Source organism: Centruroides sculpturatus, unplaced genomic scaffold, assembly GCF_000671375.1.
Source record: "Centruroides sculpturatus isolate CEXI.00-Female unplaced genomic scaffold, Cexi_2.0 scaffold53, whole genome shotgun sequence".
Lineage (NCBI taxonomy): Eukaryota > Metazoa > Arthropoda > Arachnida > Scorpiones > Buthidae > Centruroides > Centruroides sculpturatus.
This window is the reverse complement of record NW_019384350.1, coordinates 371,299-396,969: the sequence shown is the minus strand read 5'-3', so window position 1 is coordinate 396,969 and position 25,671 is coordinate 371,299. Positions and strand designations below refer to the sequence as shown.

General features: G+C 28.7%; 1 pseudogene; it reads left to right on the top strand.

The window, feature by feature from the left end:
* Nucleotides 1-132: 132 nt before the first annotated feature.
* On the top strand, nt 133-17,261 carry LOC111637541 (annotated as a pseudogene).
* The last annotated feature ends 8,410 nt before the right edge of the window (nt 17,262-25,671 follow it).

Below are 25,671 nucleotides of genomic sequence, written 5' to 3'. Positions count from 1 at the left end.
TTGTAAGTAGGTCATTGTCACATTGTCTCATATGAATAAATTTCAAAAAAATATTTTTTAAAAAGTGAAAGTCTTATATTAAAACAAATTTTTAATTAATAACAATAAATTTGATGGCGAGAAATTAATCTAAATACTTAATTTAAATTCGAAACGCATTTCGCGGGCAATTAACGAGTATTATTATTATTATTAATTACAATTAAATAAAAAAAAAATTTTATTTAACAGGTGTTAGTCGTTACTGATGGATATTCTTCGTCACAGTGCCATATTTAGGAATATTAGGTAAAATTATTAGTTTTAAACTGTAAAAATTCCATATTATATACTCTGACATGTAATTAGGAAGTAATTTGTGCTAATAATATGTAAAAATATGCTCCATTTTGCTTATTTTTGCTTTTATTTTGGTAGAAAATTACATTGACACTCCTCAACTATGACAGAAAGTAAAGGAATTACATTTTGCTGAATGTAATGATGTTTCTTAAGTCAATTTAAATATTAAAACATGAAACTTGACTGTAATATATCAAAAAAAGATATGTAAATTCTTTAAAATATAAAGAAACTAATAATTTGTGTGTAAAAGTGGATTGACATTGACATATAGAGTTAAACAGAGTTGAATATAAACTTCATCATTGACAATATGATAATGTTTTAATTAAACATTCCATTACTGGTTTTTGTGGATTTTTAAAAAAGAAATTAAAGCTATTGGCTTTTTTCCAGTAATATATCATAAAAGGTACAGTTATTAAATGGAGGAGATGCATTTTGGGTCTTAATAACCCCTCTTTGATCCTTATTCTTTACAAAAGGAAATGATAGATAAATATTATGTCACAGATAATATTTTTTATAAAAAATATTTTACTTAGCTGATGTTTTGTTGGATTAATGCATTTGATGAAGCTGGAAGGACAATAAACTTACAAAGCCAAACAAACTGTTCACACTTTTCCAGCAGAGGATTTATTTGGCAAATAAATGTTTTCTGCTTATTTTGTAAGCATGCCTCAAGTTTAGCTGTGAACTTCAAATATCTGATATTAGAAATTGGAATGCTGAATGTGTTCTACGACATGATATAAAATAAGCTGAAAACACTTGATGAGAAAGTGCAAAAGGTTTGGTTTTGTAAGTAAATGTTTTGATGGATGTGATATTTTTTTAAACCAATTTCAGTATTAAAATGTGAAGTTTGCTTTTGTAGTGTATTAAAAGTGAAAAGTAAATCCTTTAAAACATTATATAAACTAATATGTTTAATTAATATAATATTTTTGTTTAATATAAATCGTTGTTAACTTATGGAACTGAATACATGAACAGAATACATACTCTTTCCTCTTTGACATAAAATACAAGTTGTTCTTATGAGCTTCAAATATATTTGGTTGATTAATTTTTTGAAATTTTTTTAGCATGAGATTGATGCAAAGTTGATAGAAGGTGTTAATATCTATATTTATCAGTTGAATACCATAGCAACAGGTTTTATTTTTCGTTTGTTTGATGTTGCTATGGTAATACTTGATTCTTTTGTAAGACAGCTGGCCAATCTATTTCTCCAATGACATTGACATGTGTACCTCTTTGCTTTCTTGAATATCAAAAGTGAAATATTTCCTTTGTTCTAATACTTTTGGATTTCATATTTTATTTTGAAGTGGAGAGATCTATATGTAATTATGTTAATAAATAAATACTCCAAAATCAATTGAGAAAGTTACTGAATCTTTATAAGTATGTTTTACTTATATGGAACATAAATGACATTGAAAGTTTTAATATTTAATAATACCTATTATTATTATTATTGATGATGATATATTATTTTATTTTTTGTACAGTACCTATATAAGAAAATCTCAAAGAACTAGAAATTTAAGATGTGGAATATTAAGATGTACTTCTACGTAAAATGAGCATCAAAAATCTGAATTTGACCTTAAAAAAATGGATATTAACCCTTTTCAATGGTAACTTCATTGTTGATGGTTTTCCTTGTGCTATTAATGTTCTAACATTCATTCTTGGTAACTTTTTAATTTTGAAATTGTAATTAGTATATTTTTTGTTTAAATATAGTGATTCTGTAAATTATATTTGGAATCTTTGTAGGTATTCTTACATTCCTTGTGAAATACTGGTTTGAACTTAGACCATCTAAACTTGATTTACAGTGTATTTGAAATTTACAGTACCAAAAATGCTAACTTAGATGTGTATATTTGAAAGTCTGGATGGGATCTATCCCCACTTAGTCCAGATTTTCAGTGCTTCACTGAATATACAGTATAAATAATGGCTTAATGAGGTTGAGTAACTGAAAATGTAAATTATTAAAAACTTTAGTGAATTAAGTTGTGCATTTTTACTTTCCTAGCTATTATAACAAAGGGAAAGTATGGTGATCTGGCTAAAAATGACCCCGCAGATTTTTACATTTTTGGACTTAGGACACTTTGAAATTTCGAGAATGCAAAAAAATTTGGAGGTAATTTCTACGTATGGATGTTAGTTTGTGTGGGGCATGATTTTGTTCACTGTTTAAAGCTTAATAACTCCGGTGCTATTTGTCAAAAATTTCTGAAAATTTTTAGGGAGGTTTGTTTATTAGGGGGATTGATGCTATTAAATTTTGGTGATTAAACATCAAGGGGATGGGGAGATAATAAGAGCTATTTGTGTCTCCAATAGGATCTGACTTAATGACGATTTTATTTGTTATTAGCATTTACAAATTTTTATAAAACTCATCTCTACCCTCAAAATTAAGGTTTTTGCCATTTTATAATAATTAAAAATATTTTAAAATTTTTAAATAAAATAACAGATGGCACCACCAAAATTTAAATGTCGGGAAAGTTGAGGAACTCATTGCTAGTTTATTTATGATTTTGAATTTGAGATTCCTTCCTACACGAAATATGAGTCAGATTTGAATCTGAGTGGGAATGGAATTTTTCTCATATAGCTTACATATGGTGTTCTAAAAGATTGTCTTTCATTTCTCATTCTGTTTACTTAACATGCAGTATGTGTGTAAAGAAAAAAAATCAAGTATTAAATAAATTGACATCTTTAAGATTAATGCTAATGACTATATTGTTAGCAACTGTTGATTAAAATGGAAAAAAATTGTGACTAATTTTTTAGTTAGTAAATAATAATTTATGATAAAATTATTGAATTAGGAAAGTGTAATGCTTTAAATTAATTACAAATATACAGGCACTCTTCATTTAATGACTGAGTTCTATTCCTATAATTAGATCATTAAGCAAATTGGTCAATAAATGAGGAGCTTAATTGTTTTTTTATTCTTGGCAAAGAAAGGGTCTAAAGGAAACCCCAACTTGATAACTTTGCTTTAATTTTTGCATTTCTTACATATTACAGAATATAAAAATACAGTCAGCAAAAATGATTAAAATGCACCAAAAAAATGTCATTCAGATTAATATTTTAGTCATGAAATTCTTCAAGGAGTGGTAATGATTTCAGGTAATCAGAGTCATCGTTGGAGTTAACAGCAGGGATATCAGGAGCTGTGGAGGACCCAGGTAAGGGTAGGAGACTGCAAAGAAATTAAAAGTACTTTTAGGGTAGGAGTTTTGTATGTAGCTTTTGAGAAGAATCTCATTACTGTGATCTGCTTTGTAAGTTTCCTTTCTTCTTCATAAATTTTATAATAGCACTATAAAAGTTCATTCATTTGCAGTTCCACTTTTGTGAACCATTCAGAATTTTACTCTAGTTCTGATAAAGCAGCATTCAGTTTCAAGAACACTAAAGCTAACCCCTTTACAGGGAACTTCTTTTGTACTTCTATTCTTAACTCTTCTTGTTACTCTTCCAAGTGCTGCTATGCTTCCAACTCTGTTGCCCTTCTTTCAGTTCTTGGTGCTTTCTCTGGGCTTTTTCTTTTCACTGACATCTTTTACTATGGGTTCACAATAAAGTACAAATTTATAAATGAAATATGTACTTTAGGAGATTGCAAATGCTTTATATAGTAGATACTGACCAACTGCTAGAACAAGACTAAAACTACAAAAGGGGATTTCCGAGCCTCAGACTGAGAAAGTGGATTCCCCTGTGATGGAGAGCTGGTTGTAAGTCCAAGTAGTTATGAAACAGATAGGTCATTAAGTGAGGACTGGCTATATAAATATATATATTTTTATGTTTTACTGTTTTATTGTCTATTGTTTATTAAATATCTTATTCAAATTTAAATTACTATATCCCTTTTTTATTTTTTAAGTTAAACTTTGTTTAAATCAGATGATTTTAGATTAAGATGGAAATTCTTTAAAAAAAATTACAATTTTTCAATTTATAAAAAATTTACATTCATTACACACATTGTCCAAGTTACTAAGAAGTTTATTACTGTATTTTTAAAGTAAGAATAAAGTATTCAAACTTAAGCACTTTACTTAAAACAGAATATTTTATAACAAAACAGAAAATAAATGACATAATTCAGTTCCATGCCTCCATGTTGCTATAAATATGAATAATAAATTATTCTAAACAGGTTTTTGTTACTAAAGCAAAATTTAAATTGAAAGAGTTATTGTATATCTAAAATTTTTAATTATTCAAAAGTTTTCTTTAAGGTTTTTGTTTTCTCAATAATTTCCCCTGAATCTAGGAATGAAATAATATTCCAAAATACTTCAAGGAACTAATGCATTCTTTCAAAGAAGAAATTTCCTTTTAGAGAATTTGTTGGTTCCCTAAAGTAAGCATTTTGGAATATTACTTTTTTCCTCTTTGATCTCTCTGCAATTATCTATTTTCATAAATTGTTATTGTATTATAGAATTATAATTTAAATTTGCAAAACAATCAATTTATTGTAGAAAAATTATAAATTTAATTTATTTATAATAATCAGTCTTTTATGTTGTTTTGTTGGAAATTGAACAACAAAATTTTATGCATAAGATGATGCTTTTATGTGAAGTTTTTATCCAGCATAATCTGTTTCTCACATGGAAAAAAATTAGTTATTTTTAATAAATCTGCTAATTTAATAAAACAAATACATATTTGTAATGACTTTTAATAATTGAAGAGGCACAAGTAAGTAGGTTTTTGTTTATTATACACTCCGGTGTGCATGAAGAAGTTATATTGAAGTTAAATTGAAGAGTTTTTTTTTTTTTTTTTAAGCAAAAATTACATTCTAATCCACACATCTCCATCTATTGGTAGATCAGAGAATTATTTTCTTGTTAAAATACATTAATCATTATATAAAGTGATTTTCTCATAGGATGTTACAAATTGCACATCCTGTACATCTGTACTCCAAAACTGATCTTTTATTCTGTGCTCTATGAAGTTGTTACTCAACAGAGTTCTAAGATAAAATAATTATTATTTTAATTTATTCAATTAGTATTAACGTGATATTTATAATTATTTTATTTCAATTTAATATCGAGGTATTGTATGTTTATATTTGTTAATCCAATTTTCAAATTTTGAATATGGTTTGGAAGTATAGCTTAATTTTGTTACAGAATTTTTACTTTAAGTAGAATTTCTCAAAATAAAATGACATTTGGTAACAAAACTTNATACTGCATGTTATCATTTTATTACATAAAAAAGCTATAAAATCAATCAAATATACTTTCAAATTTTTCAATGTGTATGTAAGCAAACATTTAGCAAAAATCTAAGACAAGTTATTGCAGATAGCATAAATGTTTAACAGACATATTGTTATATATATATATATTTTTTTTTTTTTTTGAAGAGCGAGTTGGTATTTAATTAATCGATGATGAAGATTGAAATTCGAATATTGATTCACCATAATAGTTTATTGATTTAATATGATTTAGTAAAAATAAAACATTAAATAAAAACATGTATCTTATAAAAATTTTGTTGGATATATCATAAAGCATAGAATGTAGTAAAATATTGAGACTGAATGGAAAAATATATTTAGCTATTTCATCTTCATTCATTCATTCATTCTTATTCTCCTTTAGCATTATGAATATTATTATATTTATATCTGTATGAATATATGCAACATTAATTATATATGAAAATGGTCTCTGTTTAACTTATTAGAATCAAAACATAGTTTTATATTTTCATACATGGCTTTCTGTTTACTGATGTATCAGTGTGGATATACTAAATATGTCAATGTCAATATGATACATGTCATGTATACATAATTAATAGATATGAATAGATATATTAATAGATGAATAGATATATTTGATATTAATGATCAATAATAATACACTTCATTATTACTAATTAGTAATAAAAGAGCATTTAATAAAATGTTCAAGTTTGTTTATACTAAAAGTAAAAGTTTTTAGTAGTTTATATTTTTTATCTTTGGAACACTTTTACATCAATTAAATGAAAGACACTTGAATAACTGATTTAGTCATCAAGATATTTATGAAATATAAAAACAATATTTGTATTTCACAAAGTAACTGATTCACAGCTGTTGTGAATCAGCATTAATTGGTTATTTGTAACTCTAATTAAAAACAGGTATAATTTAAATAAACAAAACATAAATAAAAGAACAGTTTAGTGAAAATTAAATTCTCCTTTTGCATCTTAGATGCCCTGTCATTGGCACCATTGACATATAGCTCCCTTATACCTTGTATAGGTTCTTATTGTGTTCTACCAGTCCTGTCCAGAGTGGTGTAAAGTGGTATATGTTAATTATGGACAACATGTAAATATAACAAATGTAACAATTAGGTTCAATAACTACACATATATATGTATACGTAGCTAATGGTAAGATATTTAGTTATTCATTACTATAAATAGACACTTTATTAATTTATGTTTAGTTAATTGATTAATACTTTGATTAATAATAAACAATAATAACATTTTTACTTATATAATGCATTAAATAATAATTTAATTATGTATACATGATTTTATTCAAATGTTGAAAGTTAATTTAGTCTACAAAATTAAATTAGTATTGAACAGAAGAATTAAATTATGGATATAATAGTGTTTTTGTTCATTAATTTTCCAAGAAATATTTATTTTTATGGGGAAGTGAATAGAATATATTTGCTGCAATAACAGAATTAAACATGGATTTCAGTGCAAAAATCTACATATCCAGCAATCTTTATAATTATTGATGAACATAAAAACATAATGTATTGATACAGTTGTTCCTAACAAACAGACTTATGCACTGTAATGTCTATCCTATTATAATGCATTATTTGTAAAGTTGTGTAAATATAGTTTTTGTGATTTATTTATTAAGCTGTGCTCAGTTCTAAAGAAAAAATTTTGTTAAGATATTTGTTTGTATCTGTTGTAAATTGATATTTAATAAAATTAATGTTATTGGTTCATAAAACTTAGACACAAAATTAGTTGTAAAAATAAATATTAATATGGATAAAGGCATACTTATAAATGTAAAACAAATAAAGATATGATTTATTCAGTTTTTGTAGTAAATATATATTAGTTTTGTTAATTTTTTTCACAAGGAATGATATATATTTTATTTTTCTGAAGTGTTGGACAAATGGTATGGTTCTACCTGAACCACCGTTCAGGTAGAACCATACCATTTGTTTGAGTCTCCAGTAGACATGATTGAAACAGTGGCGTAACACGGGTCAGCCACCTGGGGCGGAGGAAAATTTCGCCACCCCCTTATTTAGGTTTCTCAGTTTAAAAGACTAAAATTCAGTTTTGTCACAGAATAAGTAATAAAAAATTCCACACTCATTTCAATCAGTCCGAATATGACAAAAATATGAAATGAAATGGTTCAAATTTTTACAAGATATTATTATTATTTATTGTAAAATTTTGCCACCCCACTATGCTACACCACTAGATTGAAAGTGTTGTAGTTGTACAATAAGGAACATCTTAAGGGTATTAAATCCTGAATTGTATAATTAGTTTGAAAGATGATAAAAAAAAAGTGTGTAATAAAATGCATTCTTAAGTAAATTAAATTTTTAAAAACTCTTCAATTTGTATTTTGACTGATTGCAGTCTATTGGATGCATGATTTGGGCCATATTTGTATAAAATCAGTGTAATTAGAAGACTCATTCATGCATAAAAAGCCCTTGACAACTCTAGTATTAAGTCACAAAAATGTTAAAACTTTCCTAAGAATTCTTTCTCTTCCTTCTTTTAATGGGCATGGACAGTTATCAAGAAAATAGAAAAATTTTAATTTACTCACATTTTGAATAGTTATATTGATTAGTGTATTCTTGTGTGCACATTATCATTTTATTACATAAAAAAGCTATAAAATCAATCAAATATACTTTCAAATTTTTCAATGTGTATGTAAGCAAACATTTAGCAAAAATCTAAGACAAGTTATTGCAGATAGCATAAATGTTTAACAGACATATTGTTATATATATATATATTTTTTTTTTTTTTTTGAAGAGCGAGTTGGTATTTAATTAATCGATGATGAAGATTGAAATTCGAATATTGATTCACCATAATAGTTTATTGATTTAATATGATTTAGTAAAAATAAAACATTAAATAAAAACATGTATCTTATAAAAATTTTGTTGGATATATCATAAAGCATAGAATGTAGTAAAATATTGAGACTGAATGGAAAAATATATTTAGCTATTTCATCTTCATTCATTCATTCATTCTTATTCTCCTTTAGCATTATGAATATTATTATATTTATATCTGTATGAATATATGCAACATTAATTATATATGAAAATGGTCTCTGTTTAACTTATTAGAATCAAAACATAGTTTTATATTTTCATACATGGCTTTCTGTTTACTGATGTATCAGTGTGGATATACTAAATATGTCAATGTCATGATACATGTGATACATGTTATATATATTACTTTCTCTGTGAGAGTAATATATATATCACCAGCCAAACTCGGTTTCAGGCCAAACTAGTTTGTCCTATGCATGTCAGGATATACTAGTTTAGCCTAGGACAATCCAGTTTTGCCTAAATACTTTAGGCTTAATTAGTTTGACCTAGACTGAACTGATTTATATACTACAAAAAGGTGCCAGTGTAAAAAAAAAAATAATTTTGCGTAATTCGAAATGCCACCACAGTACACCTGGTGGTTAAAGTGTACCTAGGTAATCCCAATAGCGGTGCTTCGATTAGATTGGTTTGGTTAGATTAATTACATTTTTAGTAGATGTTTCCTTTTTTTTTTCTTTTGTTCAAGAACTACCGTGAATCAATAACTAGTGACGTAAAACAATGGGTGGCATGCTGGCGGCTCCCCTCCGGGAGGAGTCTGCTGGGAGCACGAACAGTCCAAAGTGCTGCCATTGGGGTTATCTAGGTACACTTTAACCCACCCTGTAAAAATAAATAAAAGATTAAATATTTTATATGTTACACTAAAAAACACAAACGAGTTCATTTTTAATTTTAGTTTGACTTTAAAAGTTATTTTTATTAATTTGTTTGAATTTTTGAAAATATTTTCGAAAGTTAATTACCTTTAAAAGTGCATGGCTTAATAGCAAGGTTGAGGCTGAAGTTTTAAATGCGAAAACATGTGTCAGACATTCAGCACCTCTTTCCTGTAAGCCTAGAAGTTTGACAATGATGTTTAGAATGTCGAGCATGATTCCACTGACTATCTAAACACCATTGTCAAACTTCTAGGCTTACAGGAAAGCGGCACCAAATGTCCAATGTACATGTTTTCGCATTTAAAACTTCGGTCTCAACCTCGCTAATAACAAAAATACAAACTGATAAGTACTGATTAGTTTATTTGTATTTTATAGTTTCGTACAAGTGTTGTGTCACTTCTAATCAATACCGTTCTTTATAATTAAGTAGACTATGTTTGAATAAATATTGTTCATCTAATTGATTGCCTTTTAATTTTATTTTAACCATTAATATACTTAAATCAGGCCTGGCCAACCCAGGCCTGATTTAAGCCTGGGTTGGCCCTTCACATTAAATTGTGTGGCCCGCTAAGCGATATTATATACCAAAACAATTAAATAAATGAAAATTTGCATGTGTCATTCTTATAATGCGCAAGTGCAAGTACGAACTCTTCTTCTTCTTGGTGCCATATCAGATTCCTGACGTTGGCGACACCTGGCGTAGGTTTGTAATCCGCCAAGGTGTATACTAGGGAAAGTTACTACCCAGAGTGGTTTCCCGTTGCCTTCTCTGGGGCGCGATGTTACGCGAGGGGAACTAATGGTATAACAATAAAATATTATTCATTTTGTATTTGTTTTATTTTTTTAAAAGCATGTTTGCCTAAATTGTGGCCCATTGTAATGTTATGCATGAATAAAGTGGCCCGTGAAACAATTTGGGTCGGCCAGGCCTGACTTAAATAATACAGTAATTTTAAATCAGTTTGGCCTAGGACAAACTAGTTAAGCCTAAAGTATTTAGGCCAAGCTAGATTGTCCTAGGCTAAACTAGTATATCCTGACATGCGTAGGATAAACTAGTTTGGCCTGAAATCGGATTTGGCCGGTAACATATATAACAGAGAAAGTATGGCAATCAGTCAAAAAATGACAATTGAAGATTTTTTTTATTTTTTGACTTGGAATCTTGAAATGCCAAGAAATACAAACAATTTGGGGTGTTTTCTGTATGTATGGATGTTGACATGTGTTTGGGGCAGGATTTTCTTCATCCACTTCAATGCTTAATAACTCCTGTTCCTTTCATCAAAAATTTCTGAATTTTTGCAGGGTTGTTTGTTTATTAGGGGGATTGATGCTGCTAAATTTTGATGGTTAAAGATCAAGAGGGTGGGGAAATAAAGGGAGTCATGTCATATCTGAAGTGGGGTTGGAGTTAATGATTTTACTCGGCTACACCACTAGATTGAAAGTGTTGTAGTTGTACAATAAGGAACATCTTAAGGGTATTAAATCCTGAATTGTATAATTAGTTTGAAAGATGATAAAAAAAAAGTGTGTAATAAAATGCATTCTTAAGTAAATTAAATTTTTAAAAACTCTTCAATTTGTATTTTGACTGATTGCAGTCTATTGGATGCATGATTTGGGCCATATTTGTATAAAATCAGTGTAATTAGAAGACTCATTCATGCATAAAAAGCCCTTGACAACTCTAGTATTAAGTCACAAAAATGTTAAAACTTTCCTAAGAATTCTTTCTCTTCCTTCTTTTAATGGGCATGGACAGTTATCAAGAAAATAGAAAAATTTTAATTTACTCACATTTTGAATAGTTATATTGATTAGTGTATTCTTGTGTGCACATTATCATTTTATTACATAAAAAAGCTATAAAATCAATCAAATATACTTTCAAATTTTTCAATGTGTATGTAAGCAAACATTTAGCAAAAATCTAAGACAAGTTATTAATCATTATATAAAGTGATTTTCTCATAGGATGTTACAAATTGCACATCCTGTACATCTGTACTCCAAAACTGATCTTTTATTCTGTGCTCTATGAAGTTGTTACTCAACAGAGTTCTAAGATAAAATAATTATTATTTTAATTTATTCGAAAAATTATAAAGAACTTATTGTTCTGAAAAAGAGGNTAAGCAAACATTTAGCAAAAATCTAAGACAAGTTATTGCAGATAGCATAAATGTTTAACAGACATATTGTTATATATATATATATTTTTTTTTTTTTTTTGAAGAGCGAGTTGGTATTTAATTAATCGATGATGAAGATTGAAATTCGAATATTGATTCACCATAATAGTTTATTGATTTAATATGATTTAGTAAAAATAAAACATTAAATAAAAACATGTATCTTATAAAAATTTTGTTGGATATATCATAAAGCATAGAATGTAGTAAAATATTGAGACTGAATGGAAAAATATATTTAGCTATTTCATCTTCATTCATTCATTCATTCTTATTCTCCTTTAGCATTATGAATATTATTATATTTATATCTGTATGAATATATGCAACATTAATTATATATGAAAATGGTCTCTGTTTAACTTATTAGAATCAAAACATAGTTTTATATTTTCATACATGGCTTTCTGTTTACTGATGTATCAGTGTGGATATACTAAATATGTCAATGTCATGATACATGTGATACATGTTATATATATTACTTTCTCTGTGAGAGTAATATATATATCACCAGCCAAACTCGGTTTCAGGCCAAACTAGTTTGTCCTACGCATGTCAGGATATACTAGTTTAGCCTAGGACAATCCAGTTTTGCCTAAATACTTTAGGCTTAATTAGTTTGACCTAGACTGAACTGATTTATATACTACAAAAAGGTGCCAGTGTAAAAAAAAAAATAATTTTGCGTAATTCGAAATGCCACCACAGTACACCTGGTGGTTAAAGTGTACCTAGGTAATCCCAATAGCGGTGCTTCGATTAGATTGGTTTGGTTAGATTAATTACATTTTTAGTAGATGTTTCCTTTTTTTTTTCTTTTGTTCAAGAACTACCGTGAATCAATAACTAGTGACGTAAAACAATGGGTGGCATGCTGGCGGCTCCCCTCCGGGAGGAGTCTGCTGGGAGCACGAACAGTCCAAAGTGCTGCCATTGGGGTTATCTAGGTACACTTTAACCCACCCTGTAAAAATAAATAAAAGATTAAATATTTTATATGTTACACTAAAAAACACAAACGAGTTCATTTTTAATTTTAGTTTGACTTTAAAAGTTATTTTTATTAATTTGTTTGAATTTTTGAAAATATTTTCGAAAGTTAATTACCTTTAAAAGTGCATGGCTTAATAGCAAGGTTGAGGCTGAAGTTTTAAATGCGAAAACATGTGTCAGACATTCAGCACCTCTTTCCTGTAAGCCTAGAAGTTTGACAATGATGTTTAGAATGTCGAGCATGATTCCACTGACTATCTAAACACCATTGTCAAACTTCTAGGCTTACAGGAAAGCGGCACCAAATGTCCAATGTACATGTTTTCGCATTTAAAACTTCGGTCTCAACCTCGCTAATAACAAAAATACAAACTGATAAGTACTGATTAGTTTATTTGTATTTTATAGTTTCGTACAAGTGTTGTGTCACTTCTAATCAATACCGTTCTTTATAATTAAGTAGACTATGTTTGAATAAATATTGTTCATCTAATTGATTGCCTTTTAATTTTATTTTAACCATTAATATACTTAAATCAGGCCTGGCCAACCTGCGGCCCGTCACATTAAATTGTGTGGCCCGCTAAGCGATATTATATATCTATTAAAACTTTCGTTTTCCGTTTTGTGTATACCAAAACAATTAAATAAATGAAAATTTGCATGTGTCATTCTTATAATGCGCAAGTGCAAGTACGAACTCTTCTTCTTCTTGGTGCCATATCAGATTCCTGACGTTGGCGACACCTGGCGTAGGTTTGTAATCCGCCAAGGTGTATACTAGGGAAAGTTACTACCCAGAGTGGTTTCCCGTTGCCTTCTCTGGGGCGCGATGTTACGCGAGGGGAACTAATGGTATAACAATAAAATATTATTCATTTTGTATTTGTTTTATTTTTTTAAAAGCATGTTTGCCTAAATTGTGGCCCATTGTAATGTTATGCATGAATAAAGTGGCCCGTGAAACAATTTGGGTCGGCCAGGCCTGACTTAAATAATACAGTAATTTTAAATCAGTTTGGCCTAGGACAAACTAGTTAAGCCTAAAGTATTTAGGCCAAGCTAGATTGTCCTAGGCTAAACTAGTATATCCTGACATGCGTAGGATAAACTAGTTTGGCCTGAAATCGGATTTGGCCGGTAACATATATAACAGAGAAAGTATGGCAATCAGTCAAAAAATGACAATTGAAGATTTTTTTTATTTTTTGACTTGGAATCTTGAAATGCCAAGAAATACAAACAATTTGGGGTGTTTTCTGTATGTATGGATGTTGACATGTGTTTGGGGCAGGATTTTCTTCATCCACTTCAATGCTTAATAACTCCTGTTCCTTTCATCAAAAATTTCTGAATTTTTGCAGGGTTGTTTGTTTATTAGGGGGATTGATGCTGCTAAATTTTGATGGTTAAAGATCAAGAGGGTGGGGAAATAAAGGGAGTCATGTCATATCTCAAGTGGGGTTGGAGTTAATGATTTTACTCGTTATTACCATTTACAATTTTTTATAAAATTCATCTCAATCCTAAAAATTAAGCTTTTTGCCATTTTATAATAATAAATTTAATTATATTAAAAAAAAAGTTTTTAAATAAGAAGTCGTAAGAGATGGCAACAGCACAGTTTTAAACATTTTGCCAGGAAAGTTATTCAACTGATTGCTGGATTTTATATTATAGTCATATATTTGATTAGTTTTCAGTTAATAAAACTAATCAAATTAGTTTTCAGTTAATAAGTTGATTAATTTTAGCAATTATTATTATTATTTTCGAATATGTATTAATTAAATTATAAGAACATAAATATTCCTTTTCAAATTCAAAAGCATTGTTTTTTTTTATTTATCAATGTTTTAGATATAGTCAAATTATGTTTTTGAAATAAAGTTATAAGTTCTTTAGTAATTTACATATCAATTGTTTACTGTTATTAATTTCATTTATATATTATTATAATATATTAATACAAAGAGAACAGTTTTTGATATAATTCAAAGTTTTAAATTGCAAATATTAAAACTTATTCCAAGTAGAAAGTTTTGTTCAGATTCCAATAGCAAGTTTAGATTAATGTTCTGCATTTAAAAATATAATTCTGAAACTGGAATTTAAGTATTATGGAGTTCAAGGATTAAAAGTTTAAAACTTAAAGGGTGTTCTTGTAGATTTGTTTAGATTTCATTCAGGAATTGCATGAATTGCACTGTGACGTTTTGTATAAAATATTTCAGGATTCTTTATTTATTAAATAGTAATTGCATCCAATATTGTTAAGAAGTATTTTATCTTATAAATCTTTAATTTATTATTTCAGAGAAAAAATGCAGATGAAAACATCAATATATATTATTATTCTTATATTGTCGTTGTCATCGTATTCCATTTGTCAAATGTGCCGTAATCAAGAATCTCTTATGGCTCCTACTGTAATGGTAGCTATACTTGCAAGAAATAAAGAACATACTTTACCACATTTTCTTGGTTATTTAGAAAGATTAAATTATCCAAAGCATAGAATGTCTCTTTGGATTAGGAGTGATCATAACATCGATAAAACTGCAGAAATGTTACAAATGTGGGTTGCCAAAGAAAGAAACAAATATCATAAAGTTGATATAGAAATTGATGAAACAACAGATTTTTTTTCTGATGAAGACGGAGTGTTTGATTGGTCTCCGCAACACTTCGCTCATGTTATTCAGCTTCGGGAGACTGCTCTAGAAACAGCAAGGCAGTCTTGGGCCGATTATCTGTTTTTTATTGATTGTGATGCTTTTATTGTAAATAACGAGACACTAAATGAATTAATTGCTCAACAGAAGACAATTGTTGCACCAATGTTGGAGTCTTTAGGTGCTTATTCTAATTATTGGTGTGGAATGACTAGTGATGGTTATTATAAAAGAACTAAAGACTATATGCCTATTTTAGAAAGAGAAAAAATAGGATGCTTTGACGTCCCTATGGTACATTCGGCTGTTCTAATAAATCTCCGACATAAGCAGTCTCTAAAACTTACTTATGACCTAGCCAAGTTAGTTAATTACACTGGTCCAATAGATGATATCATAATATTTGCAAATTCGGCTAAACATGCTTGTGTGCCAATGAATATTCTAAATAAAGAAGCTTATGGTTATATTCTAGCACCGTTAGAAAATGAAAATACTTTAAAAGACGACATTGATCAACTAATTAATTTACGATTAGAAGTGATGGTCGAAGATCCTCCATTATATGTTTCTCCTCATTTACGTTATTACGTTCCCGAGAAAAAGAAAAGTAAATTGGGATTCGACGAAGTTTATTTAATTAATCTGAAGCGACGTACCGAAAGAAGAGAGAGGATGTTGAGATCTTTAAATGAATTGGGAATTGAAACAAAACTTTTAGATGCTGTTGATGGAAAACAGTTAAATCATTCAATTATTAAAGAAATGGGAATAAAGATGCTTCCAGAATATACAGATCCATATCATAAAAGACCTATGACAATGGGAGAAATAGGTTGTTTTCTCAGTCATTATAAAATCTGGGAAGAAATTGTTAAAAAACAGTATCGAAGTGCTATTATATTTGAAGATGACATTCGCTTTGAATCTTACTTCCGTCGGAAACTTTCAAATTTAATGAAGGAAGCAAGAGGTATTAGTCTGCAATGGGATCTTATATATTTGGGGCGAAAAAGACTTTTGGATGATGAAGAACCTTATATAGAAGGAACCACTACACTTGTTCGTGTAGCTTATTCATATTGGACATTATGTTATATGATAACATTAGAAGGTGCAAGAAAACAGGTGATCCGCTCTCAAAATTAGTTCCAGTTGATGAATATCTTCCCATAATGTTTAACAGGCACCCGGAAACAGTTTGGAAAAGTTATTATCCTGAAAGAAATTTAAGAGCATACTCAGCACATCCATTACTCGTATATCCCACGCATTATACCGGCGAAGATAAATACATTAGTGACACGGAAGATTCTGAAGTATTAAGTTTAATGAGAGATGAATTGTGACATATCTTTTTTTTTTTTTACATAATTGTTAATTCTATATTGACTAAAAATCATTTGTAATTGTTCTTATGTCCAGTTTTACATTTAAATGCAGCTGTTCTGTTCAAACAAATTATTCAATAGATTGTTTTATTCATTTGCCATAAGAATATTTCTATAATATAATTTTAATTTTTTAAATTTTATTTAAATGTATAAATTTGTATATCTAGTCAAACATATAATCCTACAATGTTTGGTAACAAATGGTTTATCAAGGTTTCTGTGATGATGTACTGAAATCTAATACTTATCCTTTCAAGACATATTTACATTTGTCATACTTATAGGATTCAAATCTGATTTAAACACTAATTTCGAAAGCTTAATGTAATTCATATTAATACTTTATATGCTAAAAAGTTACAGAATCAATGTAAGAAAACCAACTGGATTCATGAACAATTAACAGTAACAAATACACCTTTTAAATCCTAGTAGCTTAAATTTATTCAAAACAAACAATTTTGGCCATGTTGCAAAGGCCTTCTTCGGGTTGTTTTTAATAGAACATCAAAATACATTAAAGAATACAAAAAGATTTGTTCTTTAATATATTTTGATGTTCCATGAAGAACAATCTAAAGGTGGCCTTTAAAACATGGCCAAAAATGTTTCTTCTGAATAAAATTAAGTAGAATTTATATTTGTTACTGGTAACAGATTCAATTTTAAGGTATAAACAAGCTAATTTCTTGTTGGTTACTTTTGTTACTTTAATCATTAATTCAAAGTTATAGCTTTTAATTTTTTTTTTATTCTGATTTCTCAAAAATACCTTTAATTTCTAATTGAAAAATATTTAATAGTTTTATTTTTGTAGTTTTGAAGTTAAGAACAGGTTTCCAGAAAGCACTTAATGAATAAAAATATTCTTTCTTCTAAAAAGAAGTTTATTTCATTCTATTTATTCATTATTTCTGATTATTTGTGAATAAAATGAATCATTTGAAGACATTGATAAATTAATATTTCATAATAAATTTAAATCTTTCAAGGGTTATGCTTAAATATTCCCAAAGACATCAATAAAGTGTTAATTTAGATTATTACAAACTAAATTAACACTTTATTGATTAACAACAAAAATTATAATGATATAAAATTGTATATTTTCTATTAATATTTTATTGAATTTTCTGTTTTAAGATATGGAACTATGTTTTACATTGAATTTGATTTTCCAAAAACATCTCAACTCTTGAATCAAGTATTTGGGTCCTTAATAACTTATGAGTCATAGAAAATTATTTTTTGAATTTTTGAGTTATTTTTGCATTGAAAAAGTGTTTTGTTGGACTGGAATTTGAAAAAATTGTAGACCTATAAATTCCTGTAAAATAGTATGTCCTTATAATATAAATTTCCTATAAATTTGTCTGTCTTTCCTTAATCTCAAGAACAGTTAGATAGATGAAAGTTGAGACCATATCTAGAAAGCTTAGGGGCAGGAGGTCCCAATTAACTACAAGTGAACTTCTGGTTCGAACTGGAAGTTATATTTTTTCAATTCAAAAATTTTTCTCTGAAAACAGTTAGATAGATGATTGGCATGACTCTATTGCTAACAGGAAAAGTATGATGTACAGGAGCAAGAGCAAGACACTGCTAATTTGAGGTGGAGAGCATATATTTTAAATTAAATTGATTAAAAATTACAGCCTGGCATTATGACTACATCACAATAAATAATTGCTCATTTTACATTTGATTTACATTTAAAGAATTAGTATTAATTATTTACATTTATGAACAGTACACACACGATTACTATTAAGGAAAAAAATTATAACAATTAAGGAAAAAAATATAACAAAATTTTGATGTTGATCATATATGTAGGTCTATATTTTATGTAAAGTGTTATTGATGTAAATAATAATTTCTCCAAATAATTATTGGATTCAACAGAAAATATATTGTTAAATCAAAAATGTTTTGTAATGACTACGAAAATGATTAGGATAAACATGGTATTTTTCATGTTATAAAAATAGTTTTATAATTTATAAATAATACATGTGATATAGTATTTTATAGTAACAATAAAAATTCCAAAAAATTTGAAATAAATGCAAAGAAACTATAGATTTTTGAAGAAAAATTATATATGTATGTATGTATATATATATATATTTATATAGTCTGACAATAAAGTTTGTAGACTAGTTTTATAACTCAAATAGGTGGTACCATCTGTGTGTTCAATATGTTATTTTAAACTTCAATGTGTAATATACATTTTATCAAAATTTTAGATAGATAGTTTGTCACATTTATGAATAAGGATATATAAAACATTAGAAGTAAAAACTTATGCAAGAAAATGGAAAACAAAAAAAAATTCCATGCAAAGCTTGGTACAAATGCCATAAAAATGTATGAAATTATGCAAAAAGTATGATGATGATGATTGTTTGAAATATGCAGCAGTTTTCAAGTGACAAAAACAATTTTTGGAAGATAGAAGCTAAAAGAGGATGATTATGCAGGCAGACTATCAACAAGTCACACACTCAGAATAATATAAAAAGTGTGTGATTTTTGATCGTCATGCAACTGTTAGAATCACAAAAGAGACTCTCAACATCAATCGTGAAACAATCTGATTAATTTTAAATGACGGATTAGGAAAAACAGGTTTGTGCAAGATTTGTTCCACACAGGTTATCAGAAAATCAAAAACTGATGAGAGTTCAGCATTCCAGAGAAATTGCTTGAGACAATAGAAATAATCCAAACTTCCTGAAATTGATTCCAGTATGATCCAGAATCAAAGCATCAAAGTACTGAACAGAAGCTGAAAAATTCATCATAAGCCAAAGATTACAAAAATTGCCATAGAAAATCAAAGAAATTTTCTTGTTTTTTATGATAGCAAAGGATTATTCACAAAGACATTTGTCCCACAAGTTCACTGATGAATTTTATTTAACAGTTTTGAAGTGTTTCATGGCAAGAATTTGCCATATTAGACCAGAATATGGTGAATTTGATGCTTGGTGCTTGCTTCACAATAATGCACCGAGCACAATTTATTAATTTTTCAACAGTTTTTGGTCAAAAATCAAGTGTGCACTAAATAATCAAGCTTACAAACTCTTTTCTGTTTCTGAAACTAAAAATTCCAGTCTGCTAAACTAATGTCAGTCTACAAACTTTATTGTCAGACTGTTTATTTTAATACTAAATATACACTGTCAGATAGCATTAAAATCTTTTTTTATAATGCAAGTACTTTCAACAATACAAAATCATCATCATCTGGCTAGTGAATGTTTTGAATTTAGAACAAGACGTCACTACATATACTTTTTATTTCAAATTTTTGTTTTTTCTCGTACTTTGAGCCTTGAATTCTGCTGTGAAATTAATATGCCAAGAATGTTATACTGCATGTAATGACTGTGTGCCCTAAATTTGAAATATTTGTTAGCCTGACAATGAAGATTTTGTATTGTTAAAAGTACTTGCATTATAAAAGATTTTAGTGCTGTTGGACACTGTATGTATCTAATATTATATCTAATTGGACTTTGAAATACTTTTTGACTGTATTTATTACTTGTCAATAATTTTAAATAAACACAGCTTATGCAAATGCTGTTTTAATCATGCTAAAATGTTAATTAACACTAATATAAGAGAAAGTTATGCAAACCTGTTTATACAAAGATCAGTTCATTTTTATATATTAAATATTTATACACACATTATTAACAAGTAATTTTTGAAATAATGAAATAGAATATTAATCAATACTAATAAAATTTTTTTAAAAGAATGCATGAATTATAATTGAATTTTAACTAAAAATATAAAAACTGTATTTACAAATGATATTCATCTCTTAGAATGTAAGGCAGTCTTTCCCCTTTTTCCTCTGTGGGCACTAAGAGGACCTCCTTAATCATACCTGCTGTGGGTCACTCAACCCACAATGAGGACAACCAAGTAGTAAGGGATGGGGCCCAAAATATTGAATAGAGACCACCTATAAAACACTTTGTACTGTTTTTCAGCTGCCTACATCCAGTCTCTATAGTAGTAGGATGATTCCTTAAATGTTTTGTCTATCCAGCTGTCAGCACTTCTGATTCATGGATAGGAAAATTTGAAGTTTTTCAAATTGTATATGGATAAGATTATATGCCAGTATTTAATTTATTTAATGAAGAGAAATTTATTATTGCTTTCTTACATAAAAATACTCAAAATCTTAATTGTTTTTCTTTTGTAGCTGCAGAATAAACTATTATTGTTGTTATGAAATTTCATAGGAACCTTATAATCCACTTTACCTCACATTTTTCCAGGATTATACATATTTTGTGAAGAGATCTGATTTGTAAATTTAATAAAAATAAATAAATACATAGAAAAAAAATTGATCTCCTCAGTTATATGTTTACATTTTTATATGATTATTTGTTTTTAATAAATATTCTTGCTTTTAAAAATTGTTGTTTTTATTTATTCAAAAATATTTCCAGTCACAGAACGCTTTAGTTTAATTTTTACCCTTTAAACCATTACTTAATTAAAAATTTGCGAAAGAATTCAAATACATGTTAAGAATCTCATACAAATTATTTTTGGTGAATTTCATTGAAACCTGTTTATGCACATACAGGAAAACCCTTAATTAAGAACTGACACTTTGGGCTTTAATTGCTGAAAAGCAAGTTCTAGACACTAGTGGCGCACAGGATTTAAACCGAGGAAGCCAAGGATAGAGGAGCAAAGTTGGACCAATAAAAACATTTAAATGCAAATTCATAAGAAGTATAGAAATAGAAAACATGATGCAATATAAATTAAAAATTTTAATAATAAAAGATTTTTGGAAAATTTTATAATTTTTTCCTTTTTCTTTGGAGGGTGCACCACTCTGCTTAGTTCCCCCCTCTGGGTGACCCACTAAATGCTAGACACTAATTTACAATAGTAGTTATTATTGTAAAACTATGAGGGATGGCTTCTTTAAATTATTGATATTTGAATTAGTGCAGTTGAGATGACAAATTTGTTATTTCTCTATTTGCCACTGATCACCAAGACTCAACTAAGTGAGAAGTTTAAATTTGGAAAGGTGTTTTATTCCCCATTTATTTGACTTTTTACAAAATACATTTTGGTCAAATTGCTTGTTTGGTCCTCCTTGATATACAGTGGTGCCTCATATAACGTACTTAATCCGTTCCAGGTGTACTGTACATCCATTAAGTGAAAAGTCCATTATACGAAACGTATTTCCCCACAGAAATGCATGTTAAAACACATAATTCGTTCCACAGCATAAAATAACCGTACTGTACCATAAAAAAAATGAAAATGTAGCAGTCACCAATTATGCCGGGTAGTCAGATGATGTGAGGAGGAGGTGGAGGAACACTTTCTTTACACATTCATACAGATAGACTTTTTACATATTGCTGCAGGTCTTTTTTTAATGAGTTTACCAACACTCATTATCCAAACAGAGCTGAGGCCAACAGGATCAATGATCTCTACAATGAATCCTTGCCCGTCATTTCCGACAGGTGTTGAAGAAGAGAGCGAAACAGACCACCTTGGACATGTTTTTCAAGAAGCAAGCTGCCAAAAAACAAAGGATGGAACAAGAGGAGATGACCCTGCAAGCTCCGGAGCCTATCCTGAATCTGACTCCGATTAACCTCTCCTCATTTGGCAAGGAAGTTTTTGTCAACTTTCACTCCGTCTGATGATTTCTTGCTTTGTTTCAATTGAAATCACCTTTCTGTTTTTTTAGAAGCCATGATTTGCACGACACTTGAATAAATGTAAATACCCTGCACTGAGGTGATATACGTAATAAATAAAGGAGCAAGCCGAATCCCAACGGGAGCTCTGTACTTCAGATATAATATATTCTAATAATACTAATATATTATAAAAATAGCAGATTGTCATTGACAATGGCAAAAGAATGGAAACATCATTCACATATGTTCGCAGAAAGACTGTTGTTTGCCTCACGTAACTGTAGAACGGAAAGTCCGTTGTTCGCAGCGTCCGTTATACGAGGCACCGCTGTACTATAAACCAAAAATTAAAGTTACACTTCTAAAATAATTTTTACAATAAAAAATTTAAAAAAAATTAAATATACTTGCAATCTAAAAATTCCCAAGTTTTGTCTGGTCTTGATAGGAATATATAGAAAAATACAGTAGATCATTATTTGTCACCTCAACTACACTAATTCAGGGATTCAAATACTCTAAAAGTGTATATATAAGCATCACTAAGCCTGATTTATTAATAATTAGTGATGCAAATTAATAAGAAGTGTATAAATAGAAGGCATGACACAATATAAATTAAAAATTTTAATAATAAAATATTTTTGGAAAATTTTCTAATCACTAAGCCTTTATTACTCTTACTCTAAGGTTTATTATTCTGTGTTTTGAAGTTGGAATGAAAGACCATTATATAGTTCATGTATACGAGGCAAATTTTATTCTTTAATTCGAGTAATATAAATATGATTTTTTAATGTTTTTCAATAAACTTTTCCTTTTATGACGACAAATTAATTTCTCATTCATATTCCAAACACAAATTAAGCCACAATATTAAATCGGCAAATTGTTGAAAAAGTCAAGATTGTTACAAAGTTCCATTGGGAGCCCTTTAAATTGATAATGCCCCATTGGGGTGGAAAAAGCACTTTCCTTGTCTGACTGAAAGGGCTTTCTAAAGACTTGAATCAGTGATAAGATTCTGCCAACCTACACAATTAGTTCTAAAATTTCTTGTTTGACCATCCAGCACTTGAAGCATTTTCTTTAAGGATTGAAGAAAGTAACAGTGACATAATTCTATGTCTTCAATCCATTTCATTTGCTATGCTTTTCTGCAATTAAAAAATGATTTAATCAAAAAAGTATTGTTGGATTGCAAAATAAAATAACTTATTATTTTACAAATGTAAATATTTTTGCAAGTCTAACTTATTTAATGTTTACTGTTACAAAAGTTTCAAATTTGATCATTGTAAAATGAATACATTGACAATATTTGATTAAACAATACTGGAAACTTATGAAATATATATTTACATAAAGAAGCTCTGAATATTTCAAAAATTTTAATATTTTTTAAAATAAAGAATGCTGAGAAAATTTATATAAGAATATTATTTAGGCTGATACATTAAACTGTGAAAAGCAATTAAATAAGTTTAAGAACAATATTAATTAATTTGCTTTCCTTTTAACATAGCCATTTTAAAATGTTTGTTTGAAATTTTAATACTCTCCAACCTTTGGCCATTAAGAAAGCTTTTCTCCAAGCCCATAATGAGTTCAATCAGGCTTACAATGGTGATTTCTGATAGAGACTAGAGGGAACAGACTGTCCATAAAAAAATGCCTAAGGTTTTTGACAAGGACATAAACCGATTTCCTTATACAGTAGTCCTGCAAACTGTACTGAATGCAGACTGAGGTGACCAGTTACTGAAAATGATGAGTTTTATGGTCTAGCAAGGGTACTTATAATTATATAGAAGAATTTTCATGAAGGTATATGAGCAAATTCATATATGTATTAACTATGTACCAATAGTGATTATTACTATTTCTAGTTAATTTTAATTCTAATAATAATTGTTTTAAAATATTGGCTATTCAATAGCCACTTTCAAGTTAGTGACATTCTAGTCCTGGCATTTTGTAGTGGCACCTTGAAAAAATAGTTATATTCTTTAACATGTGGAATTGATGCTATTATCAAGTGCTACCAGCAAATAATAATAACTTAGTTAATCCTTGTGTTAAGTTATAGAACTGAAAATTAGATTACATATTCAAAATATATATATATATATATACATACATATACACATGAAGAGTTTTACGGGATGTCAAGTTTCCATGACTCTACTGTTGTTATAAATATAAATAGTTTATTATAATTCTAAGATCAATAAGGCTTTTTAGAGATCGAGAAAAAGCTTGAGATCACTTCTCTTTTTGAGGATCTGCAGCAGACCAGGGTACAGGGTTTGTAAAGAGGCGAGGTTTTAAAGAACATTTTTTGCTTGTTAACCTGCCTATTTCTAACTGTAGAATTATAGGAATATGGCTGTGCAACACATGGGCAATCAGCCAAGGAGGGATGCTAATACATTTCTCGGAAAAAGGAAAAAAATGGTTTCAAATGAATTACATTTTATAATTTGTGCCATTGATGCCTTACCCTCCGACTTTTATGAAAAAATGGACTCTAAGTATTAGATATGTGAAGAAAACACGGTAAACTTCACATTGGTGAGAGGCAAATCTACGACCATCTACTAACCATAAAGCTCAGTGCAAACTGGTCAGAGATGATATCTAACGAAATTTGATCGTCGCAGGTTCAATCATTGACTCAATATCACTATGCTATACTCTTTGACAGAAGGTAGGGTAGGGTGTTCGTTCAACAACTCTCATGTCCAACATATGGCTTTTTCAGGTAATGATTGGGAACATTCATGCTTATTTGAAGGTTAAGTGCTCTGTAGGCCATAAACAAAGTCTGTTTATGCCGAAACGAGACAAAGATCACAGAAAGCTGTTTTACAGATTTTCTTAGATTAAAAACATAAATAATTTCATTGGTTTTATTGAAATTATAAAAGTTATGAACATATCAAGACTGCAAATCCATTCTATATCGGGTCCCCGTATTTATTTTCGTTTACTTATTAAATTTCTGCCAAATAGGCAACAAATGGAAACAGCCGAAAGCCAACACAACGAATCGTAGCTGATCGTCGCCATTTTACAAACTGTCAAGCAATACTATGCATGGGTAGGCGAAATGTTCATTGGTTCTTTAGAACTACGTTATGAGTGACATCATCATCACCACATCGTGGAAAGAAAATAGTCACATGATCAAAAAACTCCTCTAACGTCATATCG